Raw genomic sequence first — 22,546 nt, forward strand, 5'->3', positions numbered from 1 at the left:
ATGCAGAAATTTTGCCATCCAAATACTCAGCGTGTGCACATACCCTTAAACTTTCCTAAATTACCGTGCTGTCAGATAATAATTACAAAATAATTTTGAAGTTAGTCTGATCATTCGGTGTAATGTATTCCAAAATACAACATTGAGAAGTCATAAATATGGAAAAAAAATGTATACAGATGTTTTGAAAGTCTACACTCAGTATGTTTGCAAAGAAAGAGTACATGTTGGAGAATTGTAAAGTGTTCCATAATTCTAAAATCTGAGGATACCCCCTAAAATAGAGCCCTATACGTTAAAAAAAACTCCTCTTTGCCACATCAGGACAAAATGGCAAAAACATGTTATCTGAGGGTTCTTACTGTCGACCTTATAAGATCAAAAAGTTTTAATGGACCTCAAGCAGGTGCCTTATTTACTTCAGGTATATACAAACACAGCAATGTTCCGATAAATGTACAGAACAGAATGCCAGATAAGATAACACAATTTTGACATTTTTCTGAAGAGGCAGAAATACTTTGTAATGCTAAATTTATCATAACTCCTTGATTACTGTACAAGGGAACCAGGATCATTTTATTAACATTTATTTCACATCTTCTCCTGCCTCCTTCAACTGTGCCCTCTGCAACTCCCGGTCAGTGTGTAACAAACTCATTTAAATTAACAACTTATTTTTTTCAAATTATCTTAACCCATGAGCTCACCCTGAAACCTGAATTCGATAGTCAGATATCTCGTTCACTCTTGCATTCTCATATGGTGAGTCACTTTTTTTTTATACACTCAGAACAGATAAGGTGGAGATGTTTAACTGCTTCTTTCTTCACAACATACCTTTTAAGGTAATTTTCCTAGCACCCTGACTTACATTCGCCTGTTTTGAGGTCCACACCATCAAACTTTTCCACCCATTCTCCCTGTGAGCGGCACTTGCATATCAGTCTCAGAACCAAACCTCTTTGATAATTTTGAACCTGGCTTCCCAATTTCTATCCAGTGACATACACACTTTTTTCATGACAGAATTTAACATTGTGAAGAATATACATTTGTTGTCTGCAATCTCCTCCCTCTCCTGCCCACATTATCTGAGATACATTACAATAAAACTTTCAAAAGTACTTTGGGTGAAGCAGTACCCTTACTCTCAAAAGTTAGCTACACAAGCAATACCAAGCACTTCACCTGCTGCAAACAAGGGTTTTTCCAGTAGTGCAATAGGTGTGACAAACATCTGTGGAGAAAACCACTTTTGGTAATAGACTTCACTTACAGTTTATGCTAAAACACATAACTCTCACCAACTCACTATCCAATAATCCAAAATAATGCTTCACATTTTTAACTCCCTCCTTAACCCCTTAGCGACAGAGCCAGTTTGCAGCTTAATGACCAGGCCAATTTTTACAATTCTGACCACTGTCCCTTTATGAGGTTATAACTCTGGAACGCTTTAATGGATCCCGCTGATTCTAAGATTGTTTTTTCGTGACATATTGTACTTCATGTTAGTGGTAAAATTTCTTCAATAAGTCTTGTGTTTATTTATGAAAAAAACGGAAATATGGCGAAAATTTTGAAGATTTTGCAACTTTAAAACTTTAAATTTGTATGCCCTCAAATCAGAGAGATGGGTCACACAAATTTCTTAATAAATAACATTTCCCACATGTCTACTTTACATCAGCACAATTTTGGAAGCAACATTTTTTTTTTTTTGTTAGGAAGTTATAAGGGTTAAAAGTTGACCAGCGATTTCTCATTTTTACAACAATATTTACAAAACCATTTTTTTTAGGGATCACATCATATTTAAAGTCATTTTGAGGGGTGTACATGACAGAAAATCCCTATAAGTGGCACCATTCTAAACACTAGACCCCTCAAGGTGCTCAAAACCACATTCAAGAAGTTTATTAACCCTTTAAGTGCTTCACAGGAACTAAAGCAATGTGGAAGGAAAAAACATTTAACTTTTTTTTGCAAAGAATTTACTTCAGAACCAATTTTTTTTATTTCCACAAGTGTTAAAAGAGAAAATCAACCACAAAATTTGTTGTACAATTTCTCCTGAATACGCTGATACCCTATATGTGGGGGTAAACCACTTTTTCAGCACACGGCAGAGCTCGCAAGGGATGGAGCGCTGTTTGACTTTTTCAACGCAGAATTGGCTGGAATTGAGATCGGATGCCATGTTGCGTTCGGAGAGCCCTTAATGTGCCTAAACAGTTGAAACCTCCAACAAGTCACCCCATTTTGGAAACTAGACCCATTAAGGAACTTATCTAGATGTGTGGTGAGCACTTTGAACCCCCAAGGGCTTCACAGAAGTTTATAACGTAGAGCCGTGAAAATAGGAAATCTATTTTTTTCCACAAAAATGATCTTTTCGCCCCCAAATTTTTAATTTTTACAAGGGTAACAGGAGAAATCATACCCGCACAGTTGTTATGCGATTTGTCCTGAGTACGCCGATACCCCATATGTGGGGGGGAACCACTGTTTGGGCGCATGGGAGAGCTCGGAAGGGAAGGAGTGCCATTTTGGAATGCAGACTTTGATGGAATGGTCTGCGGGCATCATGTTGCGCTTGCAGAGCCCCTGATGGGCCTAAACAGTGCAAATCCCCCACAAGTGACCCCATTTTGGAAATTAGACCCCCTAAGGAACTTATCTAGATGTGTGGTGAGCACTTTGAACCCCCAAGCGCTTCACAAAAGTTTATAAACGCAGAGCCGTGAAAATAAAGTCGTTTTTTTATTTCCACAAAAGTGATTTTTTTTTAGACCCCCAAAGTTGGCAAATGGTGGAAACCCTTCAATTCTTGCTCCAACCCTAACCCCAACACACCCCTAACCCTAATCCCAACCCTAATCCCTAATCCTAATTCTAACCCTAATTCTAGTTTGCCCTAACCCTAATTCTAACCCTAGTCGTGACCCGAGCCCGAACCCTAATGGAAAACTGAAAAAAAAAAAAAAAAATTTATTTATTTCATTATATTGGCCTATATAAGGGAGTGATAAATGGGGGGGGGGGGGGGGGTTTATGTACTATTTTTTTTATTTTGATCACTATGATCGCTTATCATAGTGATCAAAATAATGAATGGAATCTGCCAGCCGGAGCCGGCAGATTCCCGGCGGGCGCACTGCGCATGCGCCCGCTATTTTCAAGATGGCGGCGCCCATCGGAGGATGCCGGCGGGACGTGGGACCACCGGGAGGGGACGGAGGGCCACGGAGAGGTACCGGGGGGATCGGGGACCCTATTTCTCTCTCCTCTGATGTGCGATCACATCAGAGGAGAGAGAAATTAAATGTAAAATCGCGGCTTTTTTTTTTTTTTTTGCGGTCGCCGTTATAGGGTTAATAACGGCGATCGCAAAAGCGGGGGTCAGTAAAAAACGACCGATTCATGTTCTCTGGGGTCTCGGCTACCCCTGGCAGCCAAGACCCCGGAGAAAATCCGACACTGGGGGGCGCTATTCACTTAAATCACAGCGCCGTGAATTAACGGCGCTGTGGTTTTAGTACCCTTAATTACAGCCGTTAAAAGGCGTATCGGCGGTCGTTAAGGGGTTAATCATAAAATAAAGTTTCCTATCACCAATCTCAAACCTGATGATCTGGCTACTTATTTCAGGAAAAAAAATGGATAATTTCAAATATGACATTATTTCCCAACCCCTAAACATATAATTCCCCTTCGTTTTCAGCCTTTGAACTTGTCACAAAAGAAGATACCAGCCTCATCTCTTTATTTTGCCTTTCTACCTGCACCAGTGACTCTACTCTCTCACATTTCTTTCAGTCCCTATCCCTGGTAGTCAATATACAACTAATTTTTTTTTTTTTGCAGTGTCGTTCCTTCATCTTTCAAACATGACTCCATTGCTAAAGTGAAATCCCTTGACTAGAACTTTCCACCTTATAACAAATCTGTCTCTAATTTCTCTAAACCCCTGGAATGCTCGTTCTACTCTTATCGAATCTACTGTCTTTCAGATCACTCCTTTTTTGACCCTTTACAATCATTAGAAGCTGCTCTTACTTTAGGGGTACTTCACACTAAGCAAGATCGCTAATAAGATTGCTGATGCGTCACCGATTTTGTGACGCATCAGCGATCTTGCCAGCGATCTCGCTGTGTGTGGCACGCATCAGCGACCATCCCCCCCCCCCCCCCCCCCCCGCCGGGTATCGCTGATCGTGCAGGAATGTCCTAGGCCATTTTTTGATCGTTGGTCTCCCGCTGGCCAGCACGCATCGCTGTGTGTGGCAGCGGAACAGCAACGATCAGCGAGCTACCAGTGCTGTAAGCAGACGCTGGAAGCTGGTATCCAAGGTAAATAGCGGGTAACTAAGCGCCTGCACATCCCTTAGTTACCTGCTGTGTACCCTGGATACCAGCGTGCTTGCGCTGGGAGCTGGTATCCAAGGTAAACAGCGGGCGCGCTTAGTTACCCGCTATTTACCTTAGTTACCAGCGTCCTCGCTGGTCCTGATCGCTGGTGAATCTGCCTGTTTGAGAGCTCACCAGCGATCATGGAGCGACGCACCAGCGATCCAGACCAAGTCGTTTCGTTGTCGGGATCGCTGGTGCCTCGTTTAGTGTAACAGGACCCGTAGTCTCTAACAATCTACTAGCAGCCACCATACAATGCAATAATATCTACAGTTTTAAATGTGCACTAAAAACACATCTCTTTAAGGCTACTTTCAGACTTCAGTTTTTCTCTATCAGGCGCGATGTGGCGCCGTGCCGCATCACCGGATCCGGCATAAAATGTGGAAAACGGATGCACCGGTTCCGTTTTTTTGCCGGATCCGGCATAATCCGGAGGCCGAATCCGGCAAAAAAAACGGATCCGGTGCATTCGTTTTTCCATCCGTTTCGTCCGTTTTTTTTGCCGGATCCGGTTTTTAAAATACAACCAAAAGCCACCATTGGCTACTGGTATTCAAAGGAAAACCTTGGTTTTACACCCTGTTGAGAGGTTGTTGTTTTTGAGCAAGATGGAAGCTATTATTGGAAACATCACACAGGCTTACATTGATTTTACTTTTGAGGCCAAGTTTTTGGCAGCAGTTGTCATGGAGAAGGAGCGACAAAGGCTGCGTATCATGCGTCTGCACCGACGTCGTTTCTGGATTCGCCCTATAACCGCACAGAGGATGACACTGGGAGTCCTTGCAACGTTAAGTTTTTGCTTTATACGAGGATGAAAGTGGAAACTTTTGATTTTTTTGCTGGACAGGGTTGGAGAACTGATCCGGAGACGAGACACCTACTGCCGCTTCTCCATCTCACCACCGGAGCGTTTGATGATCACTCTTCGGTAAGCCAATTTTTATTGTTTCTCCTCCACAGCAGACTTCAGTATACTGGAAAATGTGTCTCCTCCTGTTGTTGCTGTTATTTTGCATGAATTATTGTTTTTGACTTTTCCCATAGATTCCTTGCAACAGGCGAATCCCTTTCCTCGCTACATTACTAGCAGAGGATTGGGATTTCAACATTATCAGGTATCATCAAGTACACATGCCGCGCATTGTGGGACAGTCTACATGATGAGTTTATCCCACAGCCCACAACAGAGAGGTGTCTCAAAATAGCTGACCAATTTTACAGCATCTGTCAGTTTCCGAATTGCCTGGGTGCAGTTGATGGCAAGCACATCAGGATCACAAAACCAGCTGGATCGGGATCTGAAGTTTTTAATTATAAAAAATATTTCTCTATCGTCCTGATGGCGATTGCAGACGCCAAGTACAAATTTATTGCGGTGGATATTGGGGCCTATGGATGCTCCAATGACTCACAAGTTTTTAAAGTTTCAGCAATGGGTCGTAATTTGTATGGAAACACATTCCAATTCCCACCTCCAACACCGCTTCCTCAAACTTCTGGGCCACCACTGCCATTTGATTGCGTAGGTGATGAAGCGTTTCAACTGTCAGAACACCTGCTCAAGCCGTATGCAAGCAGAGACTTGACACCAACAAAAAGAGTGTTCAACTATCGACTGACATGAGCACGGAGGATGGTGGAGTATTCTTTTGGAATTCTTACAGCAAAATGGAGAGTTCTGTTGACCGCAATTAACTTGAAAATGTGGATGAGGTGGTAAAAGCATGTGTTGTCCTACACAATTTTGTTATTACTAAGGAACAGATTGCCATAGAACACAATGATGTCGAAACCACATTGCATGACTATCGCACTGTTAATGTGCGAAGTACTCTAGCAGTGTCCAGAATGAGGGACACATTTGCCGAGTACATTATGTCACCTGAAGGTAGAGTTGAATGGCAGGATGACATGGTTTGAGATTTTAAAACCAATTTTGTACCTTGTTTTACTTTTCAATTTTTTGGGGGTAAAGTTATTGTACCTTGTTACCTTACATTTTGTGAAAGTATTGTACCTTTGTTACAGTATCCAAAATTCTTTTAGTACCTTTTTTTTTTTTTTTTCTCAAAGTATTATAAATTATGAAATTCCTGACAAAGCTCTTTAAAAGCTAAAAAGTTATCATTTATTTTAAAACTTTCTACAAATTCATGTAGTGTGGGGTCTAGAAAATAATATAGGGGCTATATAGCGGTATTATGGAGGGAGGATAGGGTTGGTGATTACTACTATATTACTGACCTCTTTGGCCCTTTATGAAAACAATTATTTTATCTTTTTTTAACAATTCTTACATAGTACCTGACCAGCACTATGCAGACCGCCATATTAAACTACCCCAGTGATGAGTATGCCAATGTGGCACCCGCTGGTGATCCAAGGACCTTCCACAATACTGCCAACCAGCAGGCCTCCCCCCACTGCCACACGTGTACGTTTACTCATACACGTGCTTGTACACACTCACATACTCATGTACACTCACCTATTCTCACACACTCACTCACACACACTCATAGTCTCACGCACATTCAGTTTTATTCATAGAAATGTAATATTCAACAGTTAATGAGACTCAATACATTTTATTGACTCCAACAAAAAATTAATTTTTTATTAACTTTAGCTGAATTTTTTTTTCTGAATATTTTTGGTAGCAAAATTTTTTTGGGAAAAAAACAAACATTAAAGATTTGTGTAATGTGTAGCGGAAATAGTATTGGAGGGGCTCTCAGTTTGGACCACTTCAACAGCGGCGTTAGTGTGGGAGGATGTAGTTTGTGAGGGGTCAGAGACCAAAGGACAAGGTATAGGAATGGAGAAAGAAGGTGAAGGGGTGGATAAAGCTGGTGAAGGAGTGGAGAAAACAATAGACTGGAGGGAAACAAAACTGTGGGTGTTGCTTAAGGACGGTTGAATTTGGGATGTGGAAGGAGACTGGATGTATTGGGCAGGAAGTGTAGGTTGGGAAGGGAGTGTAGGTTGGGAAGGGAGTGGAGGGACGGATGCAGTAGGGAACTGGTACGGGGAAGGAGACTGGAAAGGGGCAGGAGGTTGGTACTTGGTAAAATGGTATGGTACAGGAGGGGTAGGAAGGACCGGGCTGGAGCAACTACTGGGCCGGTTGTAGAGGCTACTGATGTCACCTGTGCTAAGGCCACCTGGCAGGATTGCATTACATGCAGCTGCTGTTCAGGAGTTAGGTTGTCAAGGCGCTCAATTACAGCTTTGAAAAATGAATGATGTGGCGCTTTATTTGCATCTAGATGCATCCTTTCAACACTCGTGCTTAAATCTAGCACCTCTCGACTAACAAGATTGAACCCAGCAGACATTTTCTGGGTCATGACTTTCATAGCGTTTTGAAAGGATGCATGTAGATACAAAAACTCCGTAGCTAACTGCCTTTCCTGACCCCGGTGACGCAGCCGCCCAGAACTCAAAGGTGTTCTATGGAGGGCAGCTGTGTCAGAGGGGTGAGGTAAAGGAAAGCCTACCTCGTCAACAGCAGCTTCATGTAATGAAGCCTGCACAGATGCTCCAGCAGAGGTTGATGGGGCTGAGGGATCACACACAAGGGAAGACAGGGAGGGTGCAGAAGGGTTGGGTATGTCGTGGTCCCCGGTGACGGCCTCCTGGGGGATCGCTCCAGAAGGGTTCAATGCAGGCTCCCACGTGCTGCTGAAGGTGCTGTTGAAAAAAGTAGAAAAAAATTGACATTAATATCATGATATTGATTATCCCTGGCTGCAAAAAAAAAGTCACACACTTTAACATTTTTTATTTAGTAATTTCAGGTAGGAATGTTTACCTTCTTGTCACCATAGCTGACCGGAGGAACGACAGGGCCTGGGCATATTTATAGCGGCGCCTGCATCCTCCTGATCTGCTGGGAGCCTGCATCTCTTTGTTGAACTCCTTCTTGAAGCGATCCCGCATTGACCGCCACCGCAACTGAACTCTTTCCCCTGAAAAGTGAAAACACAAAATGGTTAGGATCAAGCACAATACATCCGGAAACATTACTGAAATGTGAATACTTGCGCTGTTCTTTCTGTGCCCGAGAATGGAGTTCATGAAATATAAAATGCAAAGAGAGGCGCAATGAGTGTACCTGTGTTTAAATTAATTCCCTAACTGAATCAACAGGGTGCTCACCTTACAGGGTTGTGCCACCCTTGCACAACCACGGTGTGAACGTGAATGGTAGGTGGGGAGTGTGTCCTCGCAACCCAGAGGGCACTGTACGTGGCTGTCGGCAACCTCCGCTCTACTGTTCAGTCAATCTCTCACCGACTTCCGGATGTGAAGTTGAGACCGATCCCAGCCGTAAGTGAACACCAAGGATCCCGGAGCTTCCCAGCACCGCCCAGCAAATGCAAGTTCTCTCACAAGCAACTGCCCTCCAAGCTGCTCCTGCCGCTGATCCTCAGAGAGGAAAATTCAATGTGACGCAACAACAAAAAAAGCGGTCTATAGGAGCGCTAAAGGAGAGGCAGAAACCAGAAAAAGGGTAAAAAACTCAGCTTTAATTCTTCCTTCAATACCCACAACGCGTTTCTACGGTCACAGCCGTCTTCCTCAGGTGAATGCATTCCACCTGAGGAAGACGGCTGTGACCGTAGAAACGCGTTGTGGGTATTGGAGGAAGAATTAAAGCTGAGTTTTTTACCCTTTTTCTGGTTTCTGCCTCTCCTTTAGCGCACCTATAGACCGCTTTTTTTTTTGTTGCTGCTTCACGAGAATGGAGTTCCTCCCAGTTAGGCACCACAGCCTGGCACACTTCCTCCCAGAGTCGTCTAGTAACACTAGCATCCACATGGAAGCGGTCCGCCATATTCCATAGCGCCTCACGATCTCTCACCATATCAATTAGGAGGTCAACATCAATAGCCACATCCTCACTGTCGGAATCGTGAGCACGCTCTGAAGCCTGTTTAAAGACAAAAAAGGCAAACATAACAATCACAGCATTAAGTACAAACCTTACAAAAGACCAAAATAAATTTACTTACTCTATGGCGACCGCCCCGACGTGGTTGCTGACGACTCTGGGAGGCACTTTGAGGAACTCTCCAACAAGCCACAGAATCAGAAGCCTTTAATGAAAAAGCAACAAGAAAAGGAAAATTAAATGCTGTTATGTTGACCTGTTTTTTGAGTCCAGTGATGTGTATGAAGATCTTTTAGTGCAATGTGGAGCGCCCCACCAGGGCTTAGCGGGGTACTCTGTACCGAGCCCGTTGATCTCAATGGGAGTTGTCACGGAAGCTGTGACCCGGTCCGTGGCCCTGGGGCTCCATGGCAAAAGGGGGATGAATGAACAATGAAATAAAGTTTATGAATAGTTCGTGACGCCACCTGTGGTGTTCGGCAAGTGAGATGTTAGGCCGACGCTGCATGCAGATCCTCTGGGACTGGTGGTGGGTTGCAGCCAAGATGATGAAGCTCCCCACAGGTGGAGCTGTAGTCCCAGGGCAGTGTAGATGTAGCAATGGAGGAGAGGCACAGGCGGTGTAGAGGCTGGTGCCCAGATGTAGTAGTGTGGGGTGTAGTGGTGCGGGAATAAGTGGAGGACACCAGGGCATGTAGTTCCAAAGCTTTACTCACAGTCTGCAGTTCACACAGATGCCTGCCTCCATGCTGTGTCCTCTGGGTACTGGGCTCAGTCAGTCTCCAGGCAAGATAGGATGTTCCCTTCCAACACTCCGCCAACATGTACCTTTCTGAACGTCTCCTCTATAGCGCCTTTAAGTGAAGTACTCCTAGTACTGAGTTACACTGGAGTGCCTCCTGACAGATGTTCCCAAGAACTCTACTTGTACGGCAGACAGTTGTAGCCTGCTTCGGGGACTCCTTACTGGCAGCAGCCGGTTTTTGCCTGATTCCGGCGCCGGATCCGGTTTTTGCACTGAGCATGCTCAAAAAAGTATCAAATTTTGAGAAAAACACTGAATGCAGAGGAGGAAGAGCTGACTGGATCCACACAGCCACTGGATCTGCCAGATAGCCACCAACCTACTGGATTTGCAGCCAGACATCCACCACCCACCAACCAACTGGATTTGCCAGCCATCCACTATTGGACATCCATCAAGCAGGAGTTTGAGTGTGAGTTTCAACATTTCCATGCAAGCATAGGTTTTCGTTTAGTCTGTCTGCATGTCCTTGATTCACACAATCCACTGCACCAATTGAAAACACGTCGACCGCCAAATTGAAATACTCAAGAGATGGCTATTTCAATATGGCACACACTGCTGGTACCATGCCCTTCCACAGTACCACCAACAGGTCCTTGCTGGTACCCCACCGCTGCCACGGCTCCCCCCCTGCTGCTTGCGGCCTTTCCTGCTGACTTGTCGCCACCATGACCCCACAACCGCCACTGGACCCCTCCGCCGCAAAACCCCCAACACTGCCGTCACTGCTGGGCACCACGCTTGAGTCCCATGCTGTACCTGCTGCTGCATGTACTGTATATGTATCTATATATATATTATCTATATATACACACACACACACACACACGTTATTGTTGTTCTTACATTGTACTAGTGTTTTTAAAAAGTTACAGCTGTCGTCATCAGTGTGGGGAGGGATTTTAATTATGAAGGACAGTGCGATGTAGTTTGCGTGGATGGGTGTGTGTATTTATGTGTAAATACTGTAGGGGGAGGTACCGTATATAATTGTGTATACGCCGATATGTTAAGCCCATTTTTGGGGCTTAAAGTCCCCCTCTTGGCTTATACACGGGTCATATACCTGTGGGTCGGAGGGGGAGCGGGGGTGTCACAGATCATACTTACCAGTCCTGCTGCTGTATCTGTAGCCTTGCTCGCTTCTCTACTGTCTACCCTCCCATCTTCAGCGGTAACGTGGTTCCACTCATTACCATTCCTGAATCTGTGTGATGTGAGTATAGCGATATCCACCTCTCCTGGGTCCATTGCTGCTCACTGCGGTCTCTGCTGAATCCTCTGTAAGTGGCATTTAGTCAGCAGGAGGTGCGTTGACGTGATAAGTGCGCGCCGCCCCTCTGCTGGCTGTACAGTCACTGACACAAGAAGTGGCAGACAGCGGCGATGGACCCACAAGAGGTAATGTTTTTTTGGGGGCATCATATGGGGGCATATTCAATGGAGCAACATATGGGGCCATAGTCTGTGGATTGCACCCTCGGCTTATACAATAAGTGTTACCATTTTTTGGGCCTAAATTGGGGGGGGTCGGCTTATACACAAGTATATACAGATTAAGTTGTTAGAAGTTTTTGCGATGGTTGGTTGTCTAAGCTGCATTTTATAGGGTGGTGAGAGTGGAATTCAAAATATCTTATTTTTTACTATTTTTGGTCTTTTGTTTTATTTTAAAAATTATTGTTGCACACATAACAAATATTAACTACATCGTGCTTGTTTCATGCAGGAAGTTGCCCAGGCCACCACTGACAAAGGGTCTCTGAGGGTCTCTCAGAAGGAGACGGACGTAGCGGAGAAATGCCTGGAGTGGGCTCCCCGAGTGTAAGTATCTTTGCATGCATTTGTGGCACCCCTGAGGCTTCAGTCGCCACAGAGGTACTGCACCTCTTCCTGAGGTGTGGTGCCCCACCATCCAGGTAAGGTGGGAACTCCTAACCATGCTCCAGCACCTGCACCCCTCACCACAAAGTAGTCTAGCAAAGCCACATTGCGGCTCCTTGCTTAGAGAGTAGCAGAGCACCATTGGTGGTTCCCTGTTTGGAAACACGAAACGTGCTAGGAGGTGGGTGGAGTTTAGAATACATAAAAGAGTGGGAAGGTTTAGGTAGTGAGTTAGCAGTCAGTCGGAGAGAATCACTCAGAGAGGAGTGAGGAGAGAAGATCCCTAAGAGAGGGATGGAGGAAGGAGGTGCTGCAGCAGATATCAGTGACCAGGGTCTGCTGGCACGGGAAAGGTACGAAGGAAAAAGACATTGAAGTGAACCCTGAGCTTCCATAAGAAGGAAAGACAAGTACGGAATGTAGGAGTAAAAGGGAACACAGAGGACGTGGGTTAGAGGAAGAACCCTGCCTAGAAGTTCTAAGCGCAAGGCCGGGGCCCGGTCTCCGAGGTTGTATGGACACTAATTGTCCTGCAGCAGACACCGGTGGAGTAGTGGGCTGTAAATGCACTACTCTCATCTAAGACTTGGGGGCACAACAGCAACTTGGATAGTCAGCCGGGACTCAGGAGTAAGGAGTCCCCGAAGCAGGCTACAGCTGTCTGCCGTACAAGTAGAGTTCTTGGGAACATCTGTCAGGAGGAACTTCAGTGTAACTCAGTACTAGGAGATCTTCACACTTAAAGGCACTATAAGAGGAGACGTTCAGAAAGGTACATGTTGGCGGAGCGTTGGAAGGGAGCATTCCATCTTGCCTGGAGGTTGACTGAGTCCCTGACCCGGAGGACACGGCACGGAGGCAGGCACCTGTGTGTACTACAGACTGTGAGTAAAGCTTTGGAACTACAAGCCCTGGTGTCCTCCATTCATTCTTGCGCCAACGCACCCAGCACCGCTACATCTGGGTACCAGCTTCTACACCGCTTGTGCCTCTCCTCTTCATCTACACTGTCCTGGGGCTACAGCTCCACCTGTGGGGAGCTTCACCATCTTGGCTGCAACACACCACCAGCCCCAGAGGATCTGCATGCAGCGTCGGCCTAGCATCTCACTTGCTGAACACCACAGGTGACGTCACAAACTATTCCATTCACTACAATGTACCATTCAATTTCCCCCATTAATTGGGCGCCCAGGGCCACGGACCGGGTCACCGCTGCTGTGACACATCCCGCCGACACCGGCCCGGTACCGAGTACCCCACAGCCCTGGGAGGGCGACCCATAAGCTGAACCCCCTCTGCACCAGGTAGGTCCAGTCTTCCCCACGGGTGGTTTCCAAATGAACTGTATTACCAACAGCTAGCTTGTGTACCAGGTGACTTTATATAGGAAGGTGGGAGTGGTATCTGGCAGACTAATTAAACATGCAGTAACTCCAGAGGCCACCAGGGCAAAAACTTATATTAACCCCAGATGGCCTGAAAGGAAAAGGTTATAAATGAGGATCCAGATCTGACATCGATCCAAAAATGGATCGTGACACAAACTTATTGAGAATTTCACAAGAAAAACAATGGTGTGCTTGGTTTTAATGTAACTTTATTCTTTCATGAGTTATTTACAAGTTTCTCTTTGTTTACAGCCATTGACATGAGGTTAGCATGTGAGAAGTGGATAGAAATTGTGTTGATGTCTGATGAACACAGTACCTGAGTCATTGCAGCAGATTTCAATGCAAGACACCCTACGCAAGAAAACTGTCACCATTCCCATTTTATTTAGGTGCATCTATATAAATGGCCCACCCAAAAAAGTTTGCCTCATCGCTGAACATAATGTTCTGTGTAAACTGAGAGTCCTGTTCTAATTTTTGCTTTGCCCATTCAGCGTGCCGATCTGGGTCACCAACCATTCCCATTTTGTTTTGGTGTATCTATATAAATGGCCCACCCTGTATACATCAGGAGTTCTTCCCACCATATACATTAAGAATATGACTCAATGGCTATCAAACAATTAGTGAAATGTATAATGGATATAATTCTCTGTTACCTTTAATTCCATCCTGCCAGGATGTACATGAATCAAAAAATGTTTTGTCCTGAAAGTCCAAACTAGAAAGAGTTTAAAGTAAAGCTTCACCTACGAGCAACATTTTCCCTTAAATGTTAAGAAGTAGATTTAAACACAAGCAAAATACTGCAGGAGAAAAGAGCGCAAATAGGGTCTTATCCGAGGTTAAAATAATCCTTTAATCAGTTTGCACTCACCTGATTGTTTACCAAGGCATATAGACACATCCGAGTCACAAGCTACAGCAGATCCACAGGTCAAACCGGTGACCAAATTGTAGTATAATAGGGAAAAATTGTGGTTATCATCTGTGCTGCTATCCAAATAACGGTCCAGTCATGTAGATGGTGAAGAAATGGTGTTTTATTCTCTCAACGCATTTCGAAGTCTACAGGACTTCTTCCTCAGGAGATGATGCAGAAATGCTCGCAGCATTTCTTTCACCAGTGGTTTTCAGCCGGGACAGTCGCATCTTGGCACCGTCCAGGTTGAAAACTAATTATACCCCAGACATGGATTACGGCGTGGGACAGAGTGAAAGACAGGTATGGTATATTGTTGCTTTTTTATTTTATTTTTATTACAGGAGATCTAGGGCTTTGGTGGAATTAGGCGAGGTTGTAAATATGGTTTAATTGAGATTATTAAAAGGAGTCTGTGTAATTTTTTCAATTAAAAGACTTTATTCTGGCTGTCTGCATTTTCTTACAATGTGACATCGGGGTTAGTAATAGGGGCATTTTATTGCTGCCTCTCCATTACTAACTTTGGGGCTTGATGTCACCTGACAATACAAAGGTGACATCAACCCCCCAAACTATTACCCCACTTGCTGCCACTACAGGGCAAGTGGAAAGAGCCGGGCAAAGTGCCAGAATTGGTGCATTTAACAGATGCGCCTTTTCTGGGCAACTGCAGGCTATTTTTAGGCTGGGGGGCCTATATCAATGGCCCCTTACCAACCTGAGAATATCAGCCCCAGCTGTCAGCTTTCGCAAGGCTGGTTGTCAAAAATGGGGGGACCCCATGCAGTTTTTTCTAATTATTTATTTAAATAATTTAAAAAATAGCGTGGGGACCCCTCTATTCTTGATAACCAACCTTGTTGAAGCTGACAGCTGAGGGCTGCAGCCCCCAGCTGCGAGTTTTGCCTGATTGATTAAAGAAAATAGGGGGGAATCCACTCCTGGTTTCTCATTCATTTATTTAGTTATACCACTGGCGGCGGGTGAGGAATACCCCCATCATTCGCTCCTGTTGTCACTTATTAGCTGCAGCAGGTGTCCAATGATGGGAGTAATAGTAACAAAAGCCCCCACCTGCTGTCATCGTTCTGACTTTATATAACTCTCATCATTCTCTTCTGCTCGCGCCGATCACCAGCAGAGCAGGGGAGAATGATGAGAGCCGTCTTAAGGACCCACTGCCGGGGAACGGCACTTACTGAAGCGCTTTTACCCCAGTGGCCGTCCGTGTGGTACTGATGCGGCACACGGTTGCCACATATGTGCCGCAAGCATTGCACACACTGACATCTCCGGTACCAGTTTTTCCAGTATGGGAAGTAAACGAATGTGTGAAACCAGCCTAAGAGAGAGTATCAGTGTTTCATAGCGCTGCATTTACAGAGTATGCACGGGTCAGTGTTATTGAAATTGGGGACTCCTTGTACCACTGTACATGTTCCCTAATTTTTCTCTAAGAATGCTTTCATTGTATTCAAAAACAAACACACAGTTCAGGATTTGCTTTAATGTAGTCATTTACATTTTATTAGATTTTTTCTAAATCATTTATTTTTATTTGTTTTGTGTGTGTTTTGCATGATATCATAAAAAAAAGGAAATTAAAAACCGTAGAAACAAAACTCATCAGAACTGATATTTTTTTCATTAAAAAGTTATAGATATTAATGCAGTGTAATGCTATACAATACACGACAACGCTCTTGTTTATCAGCTAGTATTTAATTCGGATTAAAATGATTTTGGTTTTTGCTTTTTGTAGGAAAAAAACAAAAAACTACGCAATACTCACCTTCCCTTGGTCCAGCGCTGAGACTTTGCCACTACTCTTGATTGTCTGCAGCACTGACGTAATGTTGGTAGTGCGATAACTAAGTGCAGCAGCTCATGGTGTTAACTCAGAGTCACTGAACTCAGTTATTGACTGCAGTGCTGCTGATGTGATTTAATTACTACAGACAACAACTGACACCAAGAGCAGCAGAGACTCAGCACTGGACCTGGGGAGAGTGAGTAAAGGTTGTTTGCTTTCTTTTTATAAACAAACTGCAGCTTGAACAGGGATTTTTCTACACCAGAAAACCTTTTTAAATATCTTTGTTCAAAATGCATTGAACAGCTTCCTTCCTTTACATCCTAACAGCTTTCTGGACTGTTGTATAACCTTTTACACTAACTGCTGAGCCAAAATGGATGTAGGCAAAGCCGTCCTTCACATTCTTACACATGAGCAATGATTGCTTGCAGCAGTCACCTGTCAGTTCAGGACATTACATCAGCAGCCAAAGTAAATACAGAGCGGCAGGGTACCGTGGATTGGCAGCGCTGGATCAAATGGGGAATCAAAAGGTCAGTAAGCACTTTATCATTCATATAATTTAAAGCAAATGTTCTATAAAACCTGATGAACCCATTTGTATCATTTAAGGTACTGTCACACTTAGCGATGTACCAGCGATCCCGACCAGCGATATGATGCGGTCAGGATCGCTGGTGCATCGCTAAGTGGTCGCTAGTGAGCTGCCACACAGGCAGCTCTCACTAGCGACATCGCTGGGGACGGGGGTCGCTACTTACCTGTCACACCAGGCGATCCTGTGTCCTCCCGCCCGCGTCCACGCGTCGCTCGTCTTCACAGCAGGAAGCGCCGCAGGAAGCTTACGACAAGAAACAGTCCTGAATGTTCTCGCGCGATCAGCGATAACCAGCGGGGGAGCCGGTCGTAGGTAAGTATCACACACAGAAATATCGCTAGCAATATCGCTATAACGTCACTAGTTATAGCGATATTGCTAGCGATATCTCTTAGTGTGACTGGCCCTTTACTCTAGTAATGGACCCCATATACATTAGACATAAAGGTAGATGAACCTGCCAATTTTTGTAGGACTGGCCAGCCACCTGATATATGAATAGGAATATATGAATGTAAACACCCCTATGTGATTGTTTTAGGGCACATGCCCACGACTCGGCATTCTTATACAGCGTCAAACCGGCAGCAGCCAGATGTTACAGCATAGTGGATGGGATTTCTAGAAATCCCATGTCCACTATGCAAGTATACGCAGCATGTCAATTTCTCTTGTAGGGACGCTAGTCTCCGTAACAGAAATTACTTCAATAGAAATGTGTCGAATGCTGTAAATCCGCACGGTTCAGTGAAGACATGCAGATTTACCTACGTTCAGGAAACAGCAGCGCTTTGGACGCAGCAAACATACACTACATCCAAAGCGCTGCTACTTCAGGAACATGTGCACCTGGCCTTAATGGGAGATCAGCTTTCTCTCCCTTCCCCATTAAAAACACAAAAACTCATAAGTCTGGGGAAGTTGCGATAGATGATTATGTGGTTTATTGACTTCTGAAGTTCAAGTATGTTAACATGGCCAGAGATGTTGACAACTGCACATTATTTTGTAAACATTTCAAGTTTTTTGCAATCTGATCAAAATCAAGAAATTATATCTCAGAACATAAAGAATTTTTAGACTTAATTTCTTCATTGGTGATATTACAGCTGTGTGACATGCAGAAATAGTGCTAACTGCTGTTGCTTCAATATATCCAGTAACTAGAGGGGTTAACACAGTCACAGGAGACAGGGAGTGGTTAGCAGAGCCCCAGGGGGATTGTGGGAAATTTGTTTACATTCTGGCAGCAGCCCAAGAGATGAGTTGTGTATGATGTGTCTCAAAAATACGTTCAGGCAAGTGAACCATAGGGACACAGGATTCCATTGCAGAGTAAAGCTGGGCTAATCTCTATACTGCTGTGGGAGAAAGTCTAGAAGGAGCAGGAAGATAAGAACTAAGAAGTTGTGTTACAGAGATAATCTCCCTCAGCAAACCCTCACCCCTCCTCCATCTCACTGTGCTAGAAGAAATGCTGTGTACTGCTGTGCCTATGTAAAAAGTCTTGATCTGTGCTGAACTGTGCTAACAAAAGAGACTGTTAGTCAATTTGCCTCTAAGAAGCAGCTGTACTGTTGTAAAGCCTGTGCTTAAGAGACTTGAATTGTACTGAATGTGCTGTGACATTAAACTACACTGTTCATGTTCATAAGGACTCTAGTTGTATGTGTGAGCAAGTGGATCCATCTTGTGCCTGAGGAAGCTGCAGTACATGGTCGCCCTGTGTAACGGTTCCCCCGGAGTTCCAAAGAATTCATGAGACCTGTTTCGCCCCTATCTGAACCTAGCAGCGTGCATGTGGCACCCCCAGGAGTACGGTCGCCACACTGGCTTTGCCTTCCTCTATGGGAGGGTAATGCCAGGCCTGGAGGCAATGATGGGACTCTCTCACAGTCAATCCATGCATACAACACAGTTCCCCTCCTGACCAGCAGGAGGAGCTCTGACCCAGGATTCAGGGGAGGAGTGATCTCTGTGGGCCAGGAGGAAGTAGGAGGTAGTTAGGCTGCGGAGGGTGAAGTGTGCAGACGGGGAATGCGAAGCTGGAGGTTGAGCTGCAGCAGGTGAGCTCCCTCAGCTTGAGAGCGCACAGAACTGGAGTCGGGTCTCCACGGTAGTATGGGTACTAACGGCCCTGCACAAATACCCGAGGAGTAGGAGGCTGTAGATGCCCTGCTCCCCTAGAAGACTTGAGGCACAACAGCAAAACGGAGAGAGAGAGCTGGGGATTCGGAGAGTGAGAGGAGTCCCAGAGAGAGAGGCTACAGCTGTCTGCCGTGCAAGTGGAAGTCTAGGAACATTTGACAGGAGGAACTTCAGAGCAACTAAGGACTGGAGTGCTTACACACACAGCGCTATTAGGGAGACTGCACAGCCCATCTTAGAGAGAGAATCCCTGAGTTGCTTCCATGCTAGCCTGCTCCAATACCATCTGTGATCAGGACCCTGGACTGCAGTTACCAAGTAAAGGTACAGAAATTGCACCCCGCTGTGTTGTGTCTGCTTCCTAACCTGTCGGCACTGCTACATCCCTGTGCCCATCACTTATACACTGCCCTGGGGTTACAGCTTCACCTGTGGGGAGCAACATCATCTAATCTGCGACACACCATCAGCCCCAGAGGATTTGCATGCAGCGTTGGCTAACACCTCACTTGCCAAATACCACGGGTGGCGTCACGAACTTTACATTACAACCAAACACCACCACCATAGATATTAGGGCCCAGGGCCACGGACCGGGTCACCGCTGCAGTGACACATCATCCCCCTGACACCGGCCCGGTACTGAGTACCCCACAGCCCTGGGTGAAGCGAGGGCGACTCAATTTTGGCATCACGAACAGGATTACGGAGCCCGGTATCCCCGGGTCCTGTGTGCCATAGACTGTGATTGTGAACTGTGTGAATTTGGCGCTAGTTGCCGCCATTGCCGCGCTGCTTGGCGCACGTGGGAAGAAAGAGGCGGGCCTTCGTGGGCGGAGCCTGCCACAGAGCGCGAAGTGGTGAAGTGCCACGCGGGAAGAGAGAAGAGCGCGCGAGAGGAGGAGGAACTGAGGCCTACAGCCCAGAGGATCGGGCCTACGAAGCGGCCGACGATGAGCTCCTACAACCCCCCGGCCCTGGCTAACGTTCACTAGGGGGGGAGAAGATGTCCGCGCCACAAGCCGACGCAGCGGCGGACACCGCCGCTAACCCTGCGGTCCCGCCAGGAGGTGCACCCACCGCAGTGGTTCCCATCATGCTGCTGTCGATGCCCTACATATCGGGAGCGGCCTGGCTACCGCAGTACTCGGTGAGTCACACACCCTGAGTGAGTTTAAAGAGAGACTGTGCAGCTTGTTTAAAATTTACCCCCTGTCTGAAAGCCAGAAAGTAAATATCCTGATTGGTCAGCTCACGGGTGCAGCGCTGAGAGAAGTGAAAGCCTGGCAGGACACAGATAAAGAGACTGTTGCAAAGGTCCTGGCCAAGCTAAAGAGCACTTTTGACACCTGTACTGCCTCTGAGATCAAGATGAGGTTCTTTGGCTGCAAGCAGAGGGCACAGGACAGTATCAGGGACTATGCTCTCAACCTGCAGGAGGCGCTGCGAGCAGTCAAGCAAATTGATCCTGACAGCGTAAAGGAAGAAGATAAACTGTTGAAGGAGCAGTTCATTGAATGCCTCTTGTCCAGTACCCACCGAGGACAGTTGCGTATAATAACACTGCAAAACCCTGATCTGGACTTTGCTGAATTCAAGGACAGGGCTATCCGGGTACTGCAGGAATCCACTGACAGCCGTCCAGCACCCCCTAGATGCCCGGCGATCACCTATCATCAGGAAGCGACGTCTTTTCCTTCCATCCCTGTGGAGGCCGGTGCACAGACTTTGGACAAGGACCCCACTGACGAGCTGCGTCTACAGGTCCAGGAGTTGACCAAAGGAATGGCTGCACTCACTAAAACCGTGCAGTCCCTACAGATGTCCTCCAAAGACAAGATCCAGCTTGCTTCCAGTCCAGAGGATGTCCCGTGGCTCCGGAGAAGAAGAGCCCCACCACTTCAAGGAAGGACCAACGATCGCTATGACCAGGACAGACGTCCCATCTGTCATCGCTGTCACAAGGCAGGTCATCTTGCCAGGTACTGTCCTTTAAACGAGCAACCCCTGGGGCAGAGGGCCAACCCCAGGAGTAGGATCCCCAGGCCCAAGGAACTGGAGAGCCAAGTATGTGGGAGGGAGACCAATCCTTCCTGTGGTGATTGATGGTATCCCCATGAAGGCTTTGCTGGACACTGGCTCCCAGGTGACCACCATGCCCTATACTCTTTACAAGAGGTATTGGGCTGATTCCGAACTCAGCCGTGGTCCCACTGATGAACTGACAGTAGTTGCTAGTAATGGTCATACCTTACCGCAGATTGGATGTAAGGAGATTACTGTCAAAGTGGGGAGGGTGGAACTAAAGTCTCAAGGTTTGATAATTATTGATAGACGTGAATGTAACCCTATGATGACTCTTGGTACCAATGTAATTGAAAACTGTCTGTCCGAGGTTATTGTCTTGTTGCAACAGGTGGCTGAAACTGCTGGTTCCGGAGAACAAAGAGTCCTGCAGAAGGAGATCCGAGCCCTGATGCAAAGGCAACAAGTGGAACTCGCTGTTGGCGAGATTGGCAGCGTCAGAGTGAGTGATGCCTTCCCCATTGCAATACCCCCCAGATGTGAAATGTTGGTATGGTGTCGGGCAGCCATAGGTCTTACAGGGAGAGAGTACCAGGCATTGGTAGAACCAGTATACTCCAAAAGTAGGCCAACTGTCCTGACAGCCAGAGGGGTGGTTGATGTCAAAAAAGGGAGAGTACCTGTATGTCTTCTGAGTTGCAGGGAAGAGGAAGCCACATTACCTCGGTACGCCACAGTTGCTAAGCTGCTCACCGTTAACAACAACTCTTTGCAGGAAGCAGAGCCTTTGGTCTCATCTTATCAGGTGGAGGACAATGGTTCTGTGAAACAGCCATAGGAGTGGTGCCAGCAACTGCAGGTGGGAACTGACTCTACACCTTCATACCAGAGAAATGGGGTCTACAGAGTGACACAAGAGTGTGAGCGGGTATTCAGCAAACACCCACTAGATTTTGGGCAGGCAAAAGGGGTCCAACACCATATCCCCACAGGAGACCATCCACCCATAAAGGAGAGGTACAGACCAATACTCCCAACACAGTGCCAGTGTGCTAACAGTATGTTGAGGGAGATGAAGGAGGCTGGGGTTATCATAGACAGTTGTAGCCCCTGGGCAACTCCCATTGTGTTTGTAAAGAAAAAGGATGGTACCATGAGAATGTGTGTTGATTACAGAAAGATTAATAGCATTACACATAAAGATGCCTACCCATTTCCTAGGATTGAGGAATCCTTAGCTGCACTTAAAACTGCTAATTACTTTTCCACCTTGGATCTTACCAGTGGGTATTGGCAGGTTCCCGTGGCAGAGGCGGATAAAGAAAAAAACGCATTTACCACTCCAATGGGTCTCTGTGAGTTCAATTATATGCCATTTGGGCTCTGCACTGCTCCAGGGACATTTCAACGGCTGATGGAGTGCTGCCTGGGACACATGAACTTTGAAACGGTCCTGCTGTACCTGGATGATGTCATCGTGTTCTCTAAAACCTATGAAGAGCATCTGGAACACTTGGCTGAAGTGTTTGAAGCTTTGTTCAATTTTGGCTTGAAGGTGAAGCCCTCCAAATGCCACCTCCTGAAGCCCATGGTACAATACCTCGTCATGTGGTCATTGCAGAAGGTGTG

This window comes from Dendrobates tinctorius, unplaced genomic scaffold, assembly GCF_039654945.1.
Source record: "Dendrobates tinctorius isolate UK_male_01 unplaced genomic scaffold, ASM3965494v1 ptg000070l, whole genome shotgun sequence".
Classification (NCBI taxonomy): Eukaryota; Metazoa; Chordata; class Amphibia; order Anura; family Dendrobatidae; genus Dendrobates; species Dendrobates tinctorius.